The sequence below is a fragment of the Triturus cristatus genome, chromosome 7 (assembly GCF_964204655.1).
Source record: "Triturus cristatus chromosome 7, aTriCri1.1, whole genome shotgun sequence".
In the NCBI taxonomy this organism is placed as follows: domain Eukaryota; kingdom Metazoa; phylum Chordata; class Amphibia; order Caudata; family Salamandridae; genus Triturus; species Triturus cristatus.
This window is the reverse complement of record NC_140590.1, coordinates 1270012204-1270030714: the sequence shown is the minus strand read 5'-3', so window position 1 is coordinate 1270030714 and position 18511 is coordinate 1270012204.

The following is an 18511-nucleotide window of genomic DNA, read 5'->3' as shown; positions in this document are numbered from 1 at the left end:
CACGATGTTGCAAAACTAATGTCTAAGATAGAAAATAAAAACATACACCATCTCTATTTTTCAAATGAATCTTTTTTAAAGCCTGTTTCTCAAAATGTAATTATTATTTTTTTTACGGAGTTTTTTAAAGCGCGAACTTGACCCGGTATCGGAGCGCTTTACATTGCACCAGTTAAGTTACATGAGGACTCATTCATTTTTGTTAGGCACGGGGAGATTAAGTGATTTGCCCAGAATCACAGGATGTTCAGCATTATTGCAGAGACTCAAACCCGGCTCCCCAGATTTGAGGTTGACCGCCCTAGCCTTTAGGCCAAGTCCACTCCTCTCATTATATGTGTTGTAGGCTATTAAAGTTCTGTGCCACTGTTGTTATTGAGTGATGTGAAGTGTTGAAATCTGCATGGAAGAAATATCCATATATACCCAGTAAAAACATATGGGTGTACCAAGATGTGCAATTGCATTCTATATAGACTTGTGATTCTATACTTATCTAATTAGTGACCAGGGTTTTCTGTTCATTAAGGCCACATTTGTAAGTTTGGTATTTTGCGATTAGTCTAGCCTCAGTTTGGAGCAGAAGTTTTTCCATCTTTCCTCCTAATTTTTCCAAGCCAGCTACAAAAAGTACTGACCATCTCAGTTTAATTTCAGAGTGCAGTTTTTCCAAAAAGTGTACGACCAGAGGGGCCCTTGTTGTTTTACACCAGATCCTCGATCTATGTTGCAAAATGCGGTTTTTAATAGGTTGTGTTGTTTGACCTATATAGCATTTGTCACATGGGCACCAAATGCAATAAACCACATTTTTGGTGTTACAATTCGAGAACCGGTGTTGTTTATGCAATGTACCATGTACTCTGACCTTCTTTGAATTGGCAGTAAAGGTACATGCTGTGCATTGACTGCATTTAAGATGTTCTGTTATTGGGGATAGTTTCAGGAGTCCCATGAGATCTTTGAGTTCAGTATTCCTGGCAGTCCCAGAGTTTTACTCTGTTTAAATGTAAAAATTGGTTTTAGGCTATTGTAAGAAATTATCATCTACATATTGTTTGAGATGATTTTTTTGATTTTGTATGACAAGTTGGACTATGTCAATACATATGTCAAAGGGATCTTGGTTTCTTTAACCTTAGGGGACAGAAGGGACTCTCTCGGTGTAAACCATGCTCTATTCAAAGAATGTCTGATAAGTTTCTTAGGGTACCATTGTTCGATAAGCTTATTGCCGGGGATAGTCCCATTTTTTAAATAGTCTTGTTTGCGGCTACAATTCAAGCGAATACGCATAAATTGGCCATAAGGTAAATTATCTTTGACAGACTGAGTATGGCTGCTATTGTAGTGAAGCAGTGCATTACAATCAGTGGGTTTGGTGTAAAGACTTGTGTAAATGATTCCTTCATTTATTGACACCAATAGACCGAGAAAATTCAGTTTTTCCTTACTGTGCGTCATTGTAAATTGCAGATCTGGAGATCGATAATTTAGCCAATCCAAAAATTGTTCAAGCTACTTGTGTCCTACACACAAACAATATCATCAATATATCTGTGCCAGGATTTGATGTTTTCGAAAAATGTGTTGCTGGTCTCATAGATCCACTTCGAAAAATGTGTTGCTGGTCTCATAGATCCACTGTTCTTCAAAATAGGACATATAGATATTAGCTAGTTCTGGGGCGAATGAACACCCCATCGACACTACTTCAACTTGGAGGAATAGCTGATCCTTGAACGTTATAAAAATATTTTTGAGACAAAGGCTTGCAAGTTGTACAAGGAATTCAGTGGGGACAGTTCAGTGAGGATCATAATTATCTAGAGCATGTTCCATGACAATTAGGGACTCATCTTGAGGAATATTGGCATACAAGGACTCAATGTCCAATGTAACCAATATATCGGTGTTACTATCAAATGTCTTTCCTTCAGATTTGGAAATAAAATCTATCCAATCTCGAATGTAGGATATGGTCTGTTTTACTATAGGTTTTAAAAAGAAGTCAACCTAATGTGCAAGAGGATCAAGTGAGGGCCCACATCCTGAGATGATGGGTCTCCCTGGCGGTTGTTGATTTTTATGAATTTTGGGAAGCATATAGATAACCGGTGTCCTTGGATGTGTATTGTTAAGATACTCTAATTCATTATTTTCAATACCATTATTGCTATATGCTTCTTTTGTTAAGGCATCAATCTGATGTTGTAAGTCAGATGAAGGGTCTTGTTTACTGGTCAGCTGGGCACTTCAAAGAAAAGTCCGCTTGCAGCTTGCTGTGGCCCTGTAGCTTACTTTTCTGTCCTGGATACAAGAGTAAGCAGTTCCAATCCTTCAGGCTCCTGTCTGGTTAGAGACAGCAGGTCCATTTCTCTTTTCATCTTCCACAGGTACATAGGGTTCTTAAAAGGGTGTCTGAGGATGCCATATTTATGCCAGGCATCAACTAGTGTATTCCTCCTGGCTCCTCCCAAAGCGAAAGGGTAAAGGTTCCCGAGGTAACCTTACCCACTTCTAAAACTGTTCCTGTTTGCCCTTCTGTACACAATCCCACAGTGCCCCCTCACTCTTAAAATCTAAGCTGGGGCAATCCTCTTCTATTTGTGAAGAACCACTGCGTATGGTGCCAGCCTAATTAGGACGACAAAAGTAGAGGCCTTGCCAGGTGTCACCAAGCATTTGCCTGTTACAGGGGACACCCCTTTGAAGAAAAATTAAGTTCCTGGGACTACCCCACTGGTCATCCTGCCAGGGGATGAGAAAAATGCCTCACTACATCCAAGCCATTGAACCTGCCCTGGGGGACGTTTTTATACCATTCATCACGGCTAATTCCGGGCTGTGCCACTGCTTATGAGTGCATGCAAATTAGGCCCCAGCAGCTTCAAGCAGGGAAAGTGTAACTTTCTAAAATATACCTTTCACTGGTATTCATTAAAAATACAACTTCACACCATTAAGTTGGAATTTTAATGACTATTAAAAATAGTTGTTACATCCTTTTTCTAGCCGGACCCTAACCGGAGATACCAACATTTACTTTTTACTATCGATATCCAGTGTATCTCTTTGGGATAGCAAGAGACTTCTTACATTGAAAATAGCTTTCTGGTGCTAGCCACTATAACGGTATGTTAACTTTGAATTTCTACTGTCCTACTTTTATATACCATGCGCTCTGCCTTGTGGGCTACAAGGCCTCACAGGGGTGGCTTTTTGATATTTAAAAGGAATGTTTTTACCTGTAAAAAAATGTTATGTTGAAAGAATGTGCACAGTAGTTTTGACAGTGCAGCAGTCGGGATACACAGGGTAGGCCTGAAGCCATGTCTGCACTGCCACTGTAGTTGATGTCACTATAGGTACTGTAGCCCTCTCATGCCATTACATATCCGGACCCTAAGTTCCCTATCTACATAATAGTAGGGACTTCCAGGCAAGTTAATGTCGAATGAGGAATAAGCCAAATTAACCATATCTAGAAGGGCACACAGGCACTCTACTAGCAGGGGTAAATTGCACAGAGTTCTGAAGCCAACAAAGCAGATATGGAAACAATCTGGAGGGATGTCACACAAATAATGGCCATTTCCTACAATGATTATTAAAAGCAAGCATGATTGTTACAAATGAATATAGGGCACTTTACACAAATTCTTTTTCACATGCCAACTCTTGGCTGTTCCAGAATAGTAAACATCACCAAAGGATATTTTTTTCTGGTGCAAACCCAGTGTCAAAGGGCTCCATATTACGAGATATGTCAGACTTCACTTTTTAGTTTACATTGAGCATTCTAGGACTGGCAGTTTCTCTTTTAAGATTGATAGTGTGGGTGAATATTTATAGCAAGCAAAGCGCTCTTGTGGCTTAAAACAAAAAACTAGCTGGCTTGCGAACACTAAAAGTACTGTGTGGGAATTAATAGTACATTAGTCGCAACTCACAGAGAATCTGGACTTTCTGACATCTGTTCTATAGCATATTGTATTTCACATTTAAAATAAATTACAAATGGGTAAGAAACGCAACATGTCCATACTGGCTAAGGGAGAACAGTATTTTTTTCTAACAATGTGCACCAATCTTTGTGTTTTCCAATATCTTTTTTTTATGGGGATTCCAAACATAATTGCTCACCCATTCATATATCGTAGTTCCCACTTTTCAAAGGTTTCTTTTTAGCTACTGAACAGTTTAAATGGACTTTTATTTGTTAGACATGAACAGTCTTGTTTTGCATTTTTGATATAATTCCACATGTTTTCGCATCTGTTTGCTTTTGAGTACATGAAATATAATGGTCCATATGGCCTATAAAATTTGGTATTCCCTATTTTTCAAGGGCTAGGAACATACCAGGAAACAATCTGACATCACATTATGTTGGCTGGAGGAAAACATTAGTTTTTCTACCAAATAGAATCCCTGCTTGAGTTTTCTAACACCTTTTCTTAAGCTGATACCACATATCACGGTTCATGACCTGCTGTAATTTCTGGTATCCCCTACTTTTCAAGGATTGCCTTTTAGCCACTGACCGTTTCAAGTTGCTTTTTATTTGGTAGCAGACTACAGTATCTATTCACATTTTGTATTTAATTACACAAACGTTCACATCTGTTCCATTTGTGGATACCAAATATAATGCCTCATATAGGTTATAATATTTTGTATCCCGTATGTTTCTCTGGTTAGAGCTTACCAGGAATTAATTTGACATGGCCTTCTGCTGGCTGGGTGAACACAATATTGGCCTGCCAAATAGCGCCCCTCCCTCTGTCTTCTTACATCTTTAACTATGGGGATACCACATATTACAGCTCCTGCATTACTGTAATATCGGATATCCCCAACTTTTCAAGGGTTACCTTTTAGCCACTGACCAACTCAAGCTGCCTTTTATTTCATAACAGTCTACAGTATCTTTTCATATTTTTGGTTTCATTCCACAAGCTTTAACATACAGTTCCTTTAGGAGATACCAAATATAATGTTTCATATGGGCCATAATGTTTGGTATCCCCATGATTCTCGGGTTAGAGCTTACCAGGATTCAATTTGGCGTGGCCTTCTGTTAGCTGGGTCAAAACAGTATTTTGCTGCCAAATAGCACCCTTCCATGTGTTTTCCAACTTCTTTTACTATGGGGGTATCACATATTATAGCTCCTGCTTTGCTGTAATATCTGATATCTACTAAATTTCAAAGGTTACCTTTTAGCCGCTACGCAATTCAATTTGCCTTTTAGTTGATAGCAAACGACAGTATCTTTCACATTTTTGATTAAATTCCATAAGCTTTCACTTCCAGTTCATTTGAGGGATACCACATAAAATGCCTCATATGAGATACAATATTTGGTTCCCCTATGTTTCTCGGGTTAGAGCTTACCAGGATTCAATTTGACATGGCCTTTTGTTGGCTGGGTGAACACAGTACTTTCCTGCCAAATAGCACCCTTACCTGTGTTTCCCAACATCTTTCACTTTGGGGATACCACATACTATGGCTCCTACATTGCTGTAATGTCTGGTATCCCCTAAATTTCAGAGGTTTCCGTCTTGCCCCTAACCAATTCAAGTTTACTTTTATTCAATAGCAGACTACAGTATTTTTTCAAATTTTTGATTTCACTCCATAAGCTTTCATATCTGGTTCCTTTGGGGGATACCACATATAATGCCTCATATGAGTTATAATATTTGGTATCCCTTATATTTCTTGGGTCAGTACTTACCAGGACTCAGTTTTACATGGTCTTTTGTTGGCTGAGAGAACACAGTATTTGCCTGCCAAATAGCTCCCTTCCCTTTGACTTCTAACATCTTTTCTCATGGGGATACCACATATTACAGCCCTGCATTGCTGTAATATCTGGTATCCCCAGCTTTTCAGGGGTTACCGTTCAGCCACTGACAAATTCAAGTTGCCCTTTATTCAATAGCAGACTACACTATCTTTTCACATTTTGGGTTTCTACAACCTATCACATTTGGTTCCTTTAGGGGATGTCAGACATAATTCCTCATATGGGCTATAATATTTGGTATCCCCTATGTTTCTTGGGTTAGAGCTTAATGGGATTTATTTTTACATGGCTTCCTATTGGCTGGGTGGACAAAGTTTGTTCCTGTCAAACGGCACCCTTCTGTGTTTTCCTGAATCTTTAACTATGGGGATACTACAAATTACTGGTCCTTCATTGCTGTATTATCTGGTATTCCCTACTTCAGTGGTTAACTTGTAGCCACTGACCAATTCAAATAGCTTTTTAATTTGATAGTGGACTAGAGTAACTTTTCACATTTTTGATTTAATTCCATAAGCTTTCACATATGGTTCACTTAGGCAATACCACATATAATGCCTTACGTGCGGTATAATTTTTGTTATCTCCTATGTTTCTCGGGTTAGTACTTACCAGGACTCAATTTGGCATGGCCTTCAGTTGGCTGGGTGAACACAGTATTTGCCGGCCAAATAGCGCCCTTCCATCTGTCTTCTAACATCTTTTACTATGGGGATACCACATATTACGGCTTCTGCATTGCTGCAGTATCTGGTGTCCCCTACTTTTGAGAGGTTACCTTTTAACCACTTACCAATTCAAGTTACCTTTTACTTGATAGAAGTCTACATTATTTTTTCACAATTTTGATTTCATTCCACAAGCTTTCACATCCAGTTCCTTCAGGGGATACCACATATAATGCCTCATATGGGATATAATATTTGTAATCCCACATATTTCTCTGGTTAGTACTTACCAGGACTCAACTTGGCATAGCCCTCTGTTGGCTGGGTGAAGACAGTATTTGACTTCCAAATACGCAAATTTAGTTAAAGCTGGTATTTTTAGCCCTTATCTGTACAACTTCAAATAAGCAAATATACATAGCAAACACTTTTAAATATGTTCTAGAGAGGTGTTATTGATCCCTTACAAGCAATTAAGGTAAACAAAGGCAGAAACGTCATGTTACAAGAATACATTCGATTTTGTTTACAGTCCTGTTTGGCATCACGTCTGGGCCTTTGCAGACTCATAAACAACACCAAATTGACTCTGTTTTTCTCCTGGAAAGGCATCAACCTTAACTGCAGCTATTTCTTGCCAACAGCCCTGTGAATAAATGCTGCCACTTAACTGATCTGTTTCTTTTGGTGTATTCTAAAAACAGGATATTTTGTGCCCCATGCCATGTAGATGTTGGGCAGGAGGCAGACTTTGCAAAACCCCCCTGTGCAGCTTCCAAACCCAGGCTAATTGCATAAGAGACAGTTATTTTAGTGAAACTCCCAATTACGAAAGGGGGACCCCTAGGAACAATAGAGGCAGGTGTGATAGGGGTAAGTCAGTCAAATTAAACCAGAAAAAACACCTGCCTGCCTTATATTGTAATGGGCCTAGCACAACGTTCCCTGGATAAGGAAATCACTAACTGGAGCTGAATTGACAAAATATTTACAACATTTTTGGATAGGAAAATAAATTTATTTTTATTTTATTTTTTATTTTTTGTATATATACAATGTTTTCAGAACGATTTCTTTATATATAAAACCACAAGACAGCATGGAATAATGAAAAACGACATAGGATAATGAAAGAAGAAAGATATACAACATACTGGTTATACACAATATTCTTCAATGTCCCACACATCAATAAATTCATACATACATACATTCATTCCATCAGCAATCATACTATCATGTAACGGTTCAGATGGTACAATTTCTAGATGAGATTATATAGGTGGTTTACTCATATATATCGTCCAGTTGTAAAATAAGGATAATATAGAGTAGAATATGCCGAAAGATCAAACGCCAACGCGCGTTTCGGTGTCAGGCCCAGAACAGGGCCCCACCTTCATCAGGGCGAAAACCGGTAGATAGTGGGGGACATGAACCAAACCTAGGATTAATCAAAAACACATGTAAAACAATAGGTACAGATATAATTTATGTAACATCATTCATTTTTTTAAGTCTGTCAAAAAGATCAGCTCCAGAAGTGTATCCACACGAACATCAATAAACATAGTTTTTTTATATAAAGGCCCCGTAGGTACCAGAGATGTGCATGAACTAGAGAAACCTCCAAAGTAATAATAATAGGGATAGTGTACTATACCCGTGTTCAGAATAAAGAACAGAAAGGAGAAGAATCCAAAAAGTTATGCATGCATACATAGGTAGAATCCCGTGTATATACCACCAGTGTTCAGAATTAATAAACACGAAAGTTTATAGTGTAGAAACGGGGCTGCATAAATCTGATTCTTAATACATACTTAAAACTCAGTCCAGGGCGACATAGATTTATGTATATATCTTCGCTGGGTAAATAAGTGTATATTCCGAAACTCAGCGGGCCGCTTGTTCAATCTGAGGAGAATTATTCGAGGGAGAATCCATTTAAGTATCAAAGCAAGGTGGTGTTCCCCAAAACCCAGAGAGGTCAACATTCGGTAGAAAGGGACCTACCCAGATAGCGGGTTATAACATGAAGAATTCTGTAGGATGTTGAACCCAAAAAAATGAGATGAGGTTAGAAACCAATAGCGATGTTTATAGAGGGTTGCTCAAGATGGCGCAACTGGTTCTGTGAAATGAAAAGGCCAAATTAAAAAAGGGAATATTGTTTCACATAAACAGGTTCCCAACGCGAAGTTTGTCTCAGGGAACAAGTAAGTATTTCTAACGTACCTACGGCTCTCAGCAAGGCGGGCGGTTAAAGCAATCTAAGTTCCACATATAAACAGATAATTCAAGCGAGGTGGCCCACGGCAAGCGACATTCGTCAGGATAGCCATTCTCGTATTTTAATGCATCAGATATTTTCTACACCAGGAAAGAAAAAAGAAATAATAAAGATGAGAAACAGATTTTTTATATATAAGGAAAAAGTGTCGCTAGATGGCTGCGGCATTCAAAAAGGTGATCATGACCCATTATGGGGAACAACCTTTACAACGCAACTATTACAACGCACTACACTTACAACGCAACTTTTACAACGTAACATCCACTAAAACGCATTCCATTACATCGCATGACACTACAACGCATTTTTAAAAAATACCTTTACAACGCATTCCATTACATCGCATACTACCTTTACAACGCATACCATTACAACGCATAATATTACATTGCATTTAAGGTAAGTATTACTATTCTTACTCCAGGGGGTGCAACAGTAGGGTAAGTATTGGATAGTATAGGGGTAAAACCCCTACACTATCCAACACTTACCCTACTGTTGCACCCCCTGGAGTTAGAATAGTAATTTTTATCCCTATACTATCCAACACTTACCCTACTGTTGCACCCCCTGGAGTTAGAATAGTAATTTTTACCCCTATACTATCCAACACTTACCCTACTGTTGCACCCCCTGGAGTTAGAATAGTAATTTTTACCCCTATACTATCCAACACTTACCCTACTGTTGCACCCCCTGGAGTTAGAATAGTAATTTTTACCCCTATACTATCCAACACTTACCCTACTGTTGCACCCCCTGGAGTTAGAATAGTAATTTTTACCCCTATACTATCCAATACTTACCTTACATGCAATGTAATATTATGCGTTGTAATGGTATGCGTTGTAAAGGTAGTATGTGATGTAATGGAATGCGTTGTAAAGGTAGTTTTTAAAAATGCGTTGTAGTGTCATGCGATGTAATGGAATGCGTTGTAGTGGATGTTGCGTTGTAAAAATTGCGTTGTAAGTGCATGTGTTGTAAAAGTATGCGTTGTAACATCATACATCCCCCATTATAGAATAACAATATAGGACCGCAGCCAGTGAAGTCAGTCATAAATATCACCAAGCTCCTTGGGCCGAATAACGCAATAGGTGTAGCGCCAGAACACATGGGAGGTTAGTCAGCATACAGACGTGGTCTCCAAGAAAGAGAGTCACTTCGCCCTCAATCCATACCAGTGAGAACTAGAGTACCTACTGACGCGCACGCTAAAGCCAGGGGGGAGTGTTTTTTTTTTTAGATATAGTCGCACACAGTGATATGAATCTTACCTACCTATAGAGGTTTCTCGATATGGTGGCAACCGGTCGTGGGTCAGAAGAGCAACAAATTCCCCAGCGGGTCCCGCCCTCTTTAAGGATCACACGTTCTCAGTCAGTCCAATCAAGGGGCGCATATTTAGTCGCCTATGAAGATGAAGGACAGACTAAAGCTTCAATGGGCGAGGGAGTTCGAAACAAAGTGGCGGCCATCTTAGAACAGTGCATATAGCTTATCGGGGGTGAGCAGAAAAACATATAGGGGAGAATACCGGGTCACAAATAGGCGTGCTCACATATATTCTGGCCAGAATATACAGACCGCAGGAATCAAATAAAAATAGTCGCAAAAAAAGGTAAAAAAGATAAAAAAATGTATAAAGAGGATAAAAAAAAGGGGGAAAAATCACTTATAGATGGCCTAGACTCATTTAGGTTAGAGATAACCTGAAGATACCAATCAAGGAAAAAAGAAGCAAAGTGAGCAGCAGATTAATTAATCGCATTTTCCCATGGGCTGATCTCGTTTAAGCCGTGGTGAACAGAGTCCAAATAAAAGATCCAAAAGGTCTCTCTCTTTTTCCTGATGAGACTGGGGTCTCTACCAGGAAAGGTATGGATCTTTTCTAGAATTGACCACTTCAGATCCGTTTCGAGGTGTTTTTTATCGAGCCAATGACTCACCATTGGGGCAGAGACTTTTTTGATGGGAATGTTGGACTTGTGTTCGCCTATTCTGAATCTACATTCCCGTCCTGCCTCTCCAATGTAGATGAGGTCACACGGACATGTGATGATATAGATCACATTGGAAGTACGACAGTTGGTCATCTCCTGCAGGGTGATGGAGCGGTCCTTAAGATTGATGGCTTTACCAACAATCGCGTTAGGGCATGCCTGACATGTACCTCAATGGTGGTTCCCCTTGATGGGTTCAAGGTTCATGATGGCAGTTTGGGCGAGCGCCGATTTCTCCACAATTTTCCCTCTGACTAGAAAGTTTTTAAGATTCTTATTCCGTCTAAAGGCGAAAGGGGTTTCGGAATTTTGTTTCCATCATTGCCAATGTTTAGGAGATACCACAATGAGTTGATGGTCTGTCTAATCTTGTGGTTAATGTTGGAATGTTTTGTAACATAGACCAAGTTATCCACAGGGTTAATCTCCTTGGTTTCGAACATGGACTCACTGTTGAAGTACCTTGCCCTTTTAAAGGAGTTTTTAATCCACTTGTGCGGGTAGCCCCGATTTAGCACTTTTTCCTTTAGGATGTCAGCCTGAATCAAGAAATCTTTGATGTCAGAGCAGTTTCGATGGAGAAATTGACTGAAGGGAATGCTGTCCCTTTGGCATCTGGGATGGTAACTGCCATATTGCAAAAGAGTATTTCTGGCAGTAGATTTGGTATACAGAGAAACAAACAGTTTTTTGGGTTGTGTTCAATCCATACATCCAGAAATTCTACTTTGAGGTTGCTAGAGTGGGCAGTAAATTTCAAATTGATGTCAGCTGCATTCAGCCAAGAGACAAATTGATCTAGAGATTTTTGGTCCCCAATCCAGATGAAAAAGATGTCATCTATGAATCGAGACCAAGCCGAACATTTTCATAAAAATGAGCCATTTCGTTGTATATATTCATCTGTTCAAAATGTCCCATATAGAGACAGGCTATGCTGGGGGCAGATGATGCCCCCATACTGACGCCCTGTATCTGATGAAAGTAGTTGTTGTTAAATTCAAAATAGTTTTCACTTAGGACAATCCTTAAGCATCCAATAATAAATGGGGCATTGGTCATTTCTGTTTGTAAGGACGGGATCTCTTGAAGGACCGACAACGCTCCTTCCTGGGGAATATTCGTATATAGAGATTCCAGGTCCAGGGTGACCAGGAGCTCCTTCTCAGGATCATAAGGCATCCTCTCAATCTTGGAGATGAAATGGCCTGTTTCTTTCACATAGGACTCAAGTTTGCTCACCATAGGTTTCAAAAAACAATCAATGTATTTGGAGAGCGGTTCAGTGGCCGAACCAATGGTGGAGACTATGGGTCTCAGTGGCGGGTCCAAGATGTTTTTATGTGTTTTGGGTACCCCGTATATGATGGGCATGCGGGTGAAGCTAGGTGTCAAAAATTCAGCTTCCTTGGTACAGATGAAGTCCGCTTCCACCGCCGCTTCAACCATAGCTAAGATGCGTTGTTTAAGGTTGGGTTCAGGGTTCCTCATGATGCGTTTGTAGTGTCTAGTAGATGACAAAAGGGTATTCATTTTCTCAATATAGCTGGGGGTATTGAAAATAACAATACCCCCTCCCTTATCACAGGGTTTGATGGTAAGTTGTTTGTTTTCTTTTAAAGCTTTCAAAGCTCTATTCTCAACAGGTGACAGGTTACTCGCAGGTTTGGGGACACATTTTATGGTTTTAGCAATTTTCAAAAGAACCGCTTTCTCAAAAAAGAAACAACCAATTACGAAAGGGGGACCCCTAGGAACAATAGAGGCAGGTGTGATAGGGGAAAGTCAGTCAAATTAAACCTGCCTCTATTGTTCCTAGGGGTCCCCCTTTCGTAATTGGTTGTTTCTTCACAGCCTGAGTGCTGTGGGGGTCGTGATTTTTATGAGCTATATGCATGTGAGGACCTCCATCGGTATTTGTATTCTCTGAGTCTCTCTGAATTTTCCGTTGTTCCTGGATCTTTCTTTCAACCTATTCTCTTTATATGTGATATAACACGGGGACATCTATTGTGTGTATAACATTCACATGTTTTTTCTAGATACTATAATTGCTGCCTTTCTCAAATGGTTTGTGTCAGTTTCCATCCTAGTACGAAAAATACCTATTTTCTGTATCATTTCTGACTGTGGTTCCCCCGGTTCCTCTTTAACATGGAGAGTATTAGAACTTTTGGGTTATCTAATGAGGACTTTGCACGAATGATAGGCCTAGCAGCAGGCAGCGATAAACAGTTCTCCCTATCTAAAGGGCTTGAAGGAGAGTGGACCAAACTTCTCAATTTAAAGAAAAAATCTAAACGTACCGAAGCCCACGCCAATTTCATGCTCGAGTACTTGAAGGCCGGAACTATCCCGTTTGGACTACGGGTCCGAAATATCCCTGGCTTGTTTGTTGAAATCAGACAATTCCTTGAGAAATGGGCTTTAATATCGAACAGATGCTCAAGGGATTGGATGATGTTAATCATCGAGACTGCCAGAGAAGTCCTAGCCGTCCTTAATAAAGAAATAGAAGAGCTGGAAGAAAAACTGAAAAAAGACAATTCCGTTGAAATGGGAATAAAAAAATTGGAAGAAATCGCCCAAGAACTAGACTCTTTCTCCGCCTATCTCCTGAAAAGGAAAACTGAAAAACTTAGAAAAGATATTAGGATGTTTTCCCAGGAACAGACATATCCCTATCTTATATCGAATTTTTACAACATGCCGGAGGGCAATGGACCGAGTAATGGCACCGCAAGATGGGGGAACAAAAAGATCACTACGTTCTCAGATACCACGGATTCGGACAGAGAAGGTCCTACTGACTATGAGACGAACTATAACCCGAATTACCAAGCGCGGCACGAACCATTTGACAGACCGGTCATGCCTGATCATTTTTTAGGCAACCGCAGAGGGAATTATTGCCCCAGAACCAGAACACCTCTTATGAGGAACTTCCATCAGGGTCAGGGTCAACCCAAATGTATATACAAACCAGACACAATCAATACTGGAAAACACAATAAATATACCTGTGTTCAACTTATCCACCTCTAATTGTGATCCTGAATCAGTAAACCTCTTGGCTAGGGGCCTGTCCTTCGTGCCCATCACCTTTTTCAATAAGTTTGAATTCATGAAAGACCTTTATTCCTTCTTCAGGAAAATCAGGTTCAATTTTGTTTTCCTTAATAGACCATCCCCTGAAGTTATAGATAATCTCTCTGGACTCAGACCCCCTTCTGACTTTACCCCCAGCCTTGATCTTGTTGGATCGGAGGTGGCCATTTTTGAGAAAGCGGTTCTTTTGAAAATTGCTAAAACCATCAAATTTGTCCCCAAACCTGCGAGTAACCTGTCACCTGTTGAGAATAGAGCTTTGAAAGCTTTAAAAGAAAACAAACAACTTACCATCAAATCCTGTGATAAGGGAGGGGGTATTGTTATTTTCAATACCCCCACCTATATTGAGAAAATGAATACCCTTTTGTCGTCTACTAGACACTACAAACGCATCATGAGGAACCCTGAACCCAACCTTAAACAACGCATCTTAGCTATGGTTGAAGCGGCGGTGGAAGGGGAATTCATCTGTACCAAGGAAGCTGAATTTTTGATACCTAGCTTCACCCGCCTGCCCATCATATACGGGGTACCCAAGACACATAAAAACATCTTGGACCCGCCACTGAGACCCATAGTCTCCACCATTGGTTCGGCCACTAAACTGCTCTCCAAATACAGTGATTGTTTTTTTAAACCTATGGTGAGCAAACTTGAGTCCTATGTGAAAGATACAGGCCATTTCATCTCCAAGATTGAGAGGATGCCTTATGATCCTGAGAAGGAGCTCCTGGTCACCCTGGACCTGGAATTTCTATATACGAATTTTCCCCAGGAAGGAGCGTTGTCGGTCCTTCAAGAGATCCTGTCCTTACAAACACAAATGACCAATGCCCCATTTATTATTGGATGCTTAAGGATTGTCCTAAGTGAAAACTATTTTGAATTTAACAACAACTACTTTCATCAGATACAGGGCGTCAGTATGGGGTATCATCTGCCCCCAGCATAGCCTGTCTCTATATGGGACATTTTGAACAGATGAATATATACAACGAAATGGCTCCTTTTTATGAAAATGTTCGAGCTTGGTCTCGATTCATAGATGACATCTTTTTCATCTGGATTGGGACCAAAAATCTCTAGATGAATTTGCATCTTGGCTGAATGCAGCTGACATCAATTTGAAATTTACTGCCCACTCTAGCAACCTCAAAGTAGAATTTCTGGATGTATGGATTGAACACAACCCAAAAAAACTGTTTGTTTCTCTGTATACCAAACCTACTGCCAGAAATACTCTGTTGCAATATGGCAGTTACCATCCCAGATGCCAAAGGGACAGCATTCCCTTCAGTCAATTTCTCCGTCTCCGGAGAAACTGCTCTGACATCAAAGATTTCTTGATTCAGGCTGACATCCTAAAGGAAAAACTGCTAAATCGGGGCTACCCGCACAAGCTGATTAAAAACTCCTTTAAAAGGGCAAGATACTTCAACAGAGAGTCCATGTTCGAAACCAAGGAGATTAACCCAGTGGATAAGTTGGTCTATGTTACAAAACATTCCAACATTAACCACAAGATTAGATCAGACCATCAACTCATTGTGGTATCTCCTAAACATTGGTAATGATGGAAACAAAATTCCGAAACCCCTTTTTGCCTTTAGACAGAATAAGAATCTTAAAAACTTTCTAGTCAGAGGGAAAATTGTGGAGAAATCGGCGCTCGCCCAAACTGCCATCTTGAGCCTTGAACCCATCAAGGGGAACCACCGTTGTGGTACATGTCAGGCATGCCCTAACGCGATTGTTGGTAAAACCATCAATCTTAAGGACCGCTCCATCACCCTGCAGGAGATGACTAACTGTCGTACTTCCAATGTGATCTATATCATCACATGTCCCTGTGACCTCATATACATTGGAGAGACAGGACGGTAATGTAGATTCAGAATAGGCGAACACAAGTCCAACATTCGCATCAAAAAAGTCTCTGCCCCACTGGTGAGTCATTGGCTTGATAAAAACCACCTCGAAACGGATCTGAAGTGGTCAATTCTAGAAAGGATCCATACCTTTCCTGGTAGAGACCCCAGTCTCATCAGGAAAAAGAGAGAGACCTTTTGGATCTTTTATTTGGACTCTGTTCACCACGGCTTAAACGAGATCTGCCCATGGGAAAATGCGATTAATTAATCTGCTGCTCACTTTGCTTCTTTTTTCCTTGATTGGTATCTTCAGGTTATCTCTAACCTAAATGAGTCTAGGCCATCTATAAGTGTTTTTTCCCCCTTTTTTTTTATCCTCTTTATACATTTTTTTATCTTTTTTACCTTTTTTTGCGACTATTTTTATTTGATTCCTGCGGTCTGTATATTCTAGCCAGAATATATGTGAGCACGCCTATTTGTGACCCGGTATTCTCCCCTATATGTTTTTCTGCTCACCCCCGATAAGCTATATGCACTGTTCTAAGATGGCCGCCACTTTTTTTTGAACTCCCTCGCCCATTGAAGCTTTAGTCTGTCCTTCATCTTCATAGGCGACTAAATACGCGCCCCTTGATTGGACTGACTGAGAACGTGTGATCCTTAAAGAGGGCGGGGGCGGGACCCGCTGGGGAATTTACCCAGGACGAGTATGTTGCTCTGCTGACCCACGACCGGTTGCCACCATATCGAGAAACTTCTATAGGTAGGTAAGATTCATATCGCTGTGTGCGACTATATCTAAAAAAAAAAAAAACACTCCCCCCTGGCTTTAGCGTGCGCGTCAGTAGGTACTCTAGTTCTCACTGGTATGGATTGAGGGCGAAGTGACTCTCTTTCTTGGAGACCGCGTCTGTATGCTGACTAACCTCCCATGTGTTCTGGCGCTACACCTATCGCGTTATCCGGCCCAAGGAGCTTGGTGGTATTTATGACTGACTTCACTGGCTGCGGTCCTATATTGTTATTCTACAATGGGTCATGATCACCTTTTTGAATGCCGCAGCCATCTAGAGACACTTTTTCCTTATATATAAAAAATCTGTTTCTCATCTTTATTATTTCTTTTTTCTTTCCTGGTGTAGAAAATATCTGATGCATTGAAATACGAGAACGACTATCCTGACGAATGTCGCTTGCTGTGGGCCACCTCGCTTTAATTATCTGTTTATATGTGGGACTTAGATTGCTTTAACCGCCCGCCTTGCTGAGAGCCGTAGGTACGTTAGAAATACTTACTTGTTCCCTGAGACAAACTTCGCGTTGGGAACCTGTTTATGTGAAATAATATTTCCTTTTTTAATTTGGCCTTTTCATTTCACAGAACCAGTTGCGCCATCTTGAGCAACCCTCTATAAACATCGCTATTGGTTTCTAAACCCATCTCACTTTTTTTGGGTTTAACATCCTACAGAATTCTTCTTGTTATAACCCGCTATCTGGGTAGGTCCCTTTCTACCGAATGTTGACCTCTCTGGGTTTCGGGGAACACCACCTTGCTTTGATACTTAAATGGATTCTCCCTCTATTAATTCTCCTCAGATTGAACAAGCGGCCTGCTGAGTTTCGGAATATACACTTATTTACCCAACGAAGATATAGACATAAATCTATATCGCCCTGGACTGAGTTTTAAGTATGTATTATGAATCAGATTTATGCAGCCCCGTTTCTACACTATAAACTTTCGTGTTTATTAATTCTGAACACTGGTGGTATATACACGGGATTCTACCTATGTATGCATGCATAACTTTTTGGATTCTTCTCCTTTCTGTTCTTTATTCTGAACACGGGTATGGTACACTATCCCTATTATTATTACTTTGGAGGTTTCTCTAGTTCATGCACATCTCTGGTACCTACGGGGCCTTTATATAAAAAAACTATGTTTATTGATGTTCGTGTGGATACACTTCTGGAGCTGATCTTTTTGACAGACTTAAAAATGAATGATGTTATATAAATTATATCTGTACCTATTGTTTTACATGTGTTTTTGATTAATCCTAGGTTTGGTTCATGTCCCCCACTATCTACCGGTTTTGCCCTGATGAAGGTGGGGCCCTGTTCAGGGCCTGACACCGAAACGCGCGTTGGTGTTTGATCTGACGGCATATTCTACTCTATATTATCCTTATTTTACAACTGGACAATATATATGAGTAAACCACCTATATAATCTCATCTGGAAATTGTACCATCTGAACCGTTACATGATAGTATGATTGCTGATGGAATGAATGTATGTATGTATGAATTTATTGATGTGTGGGACATTGAAGAATATTGTGTATAACCAGTATGTTGTATATCTTTCTTCTTTCATTATCTTATGTCGTTTTTCATTATTCCATGTTGTCTTGTGGTTTTATATATAAAGAAATCCATCTGAAAACATTGTATATATACAAAAAATAAAAAATAAAATAAAAAGAAATGTATTTTCCTATCCAATAATGTTGGAAATATTTTGTCAATTCAGCTCCAGTTAGTGATTTCCTTATCCAGGGACCGTTGTGCTGGTCCCATTACGATATAAGGCAGGCAGGTGTTTTTTCTGGTATTATTTTAGTGAAACTCACCTGCTAGGTCCCCCAGTATCCTCTCTGTGTGCTCTGTATGCCCAGGCTATTGTACAGCTTTCTCCCACCACATGGGTCTGACACACCGGCCCCCTT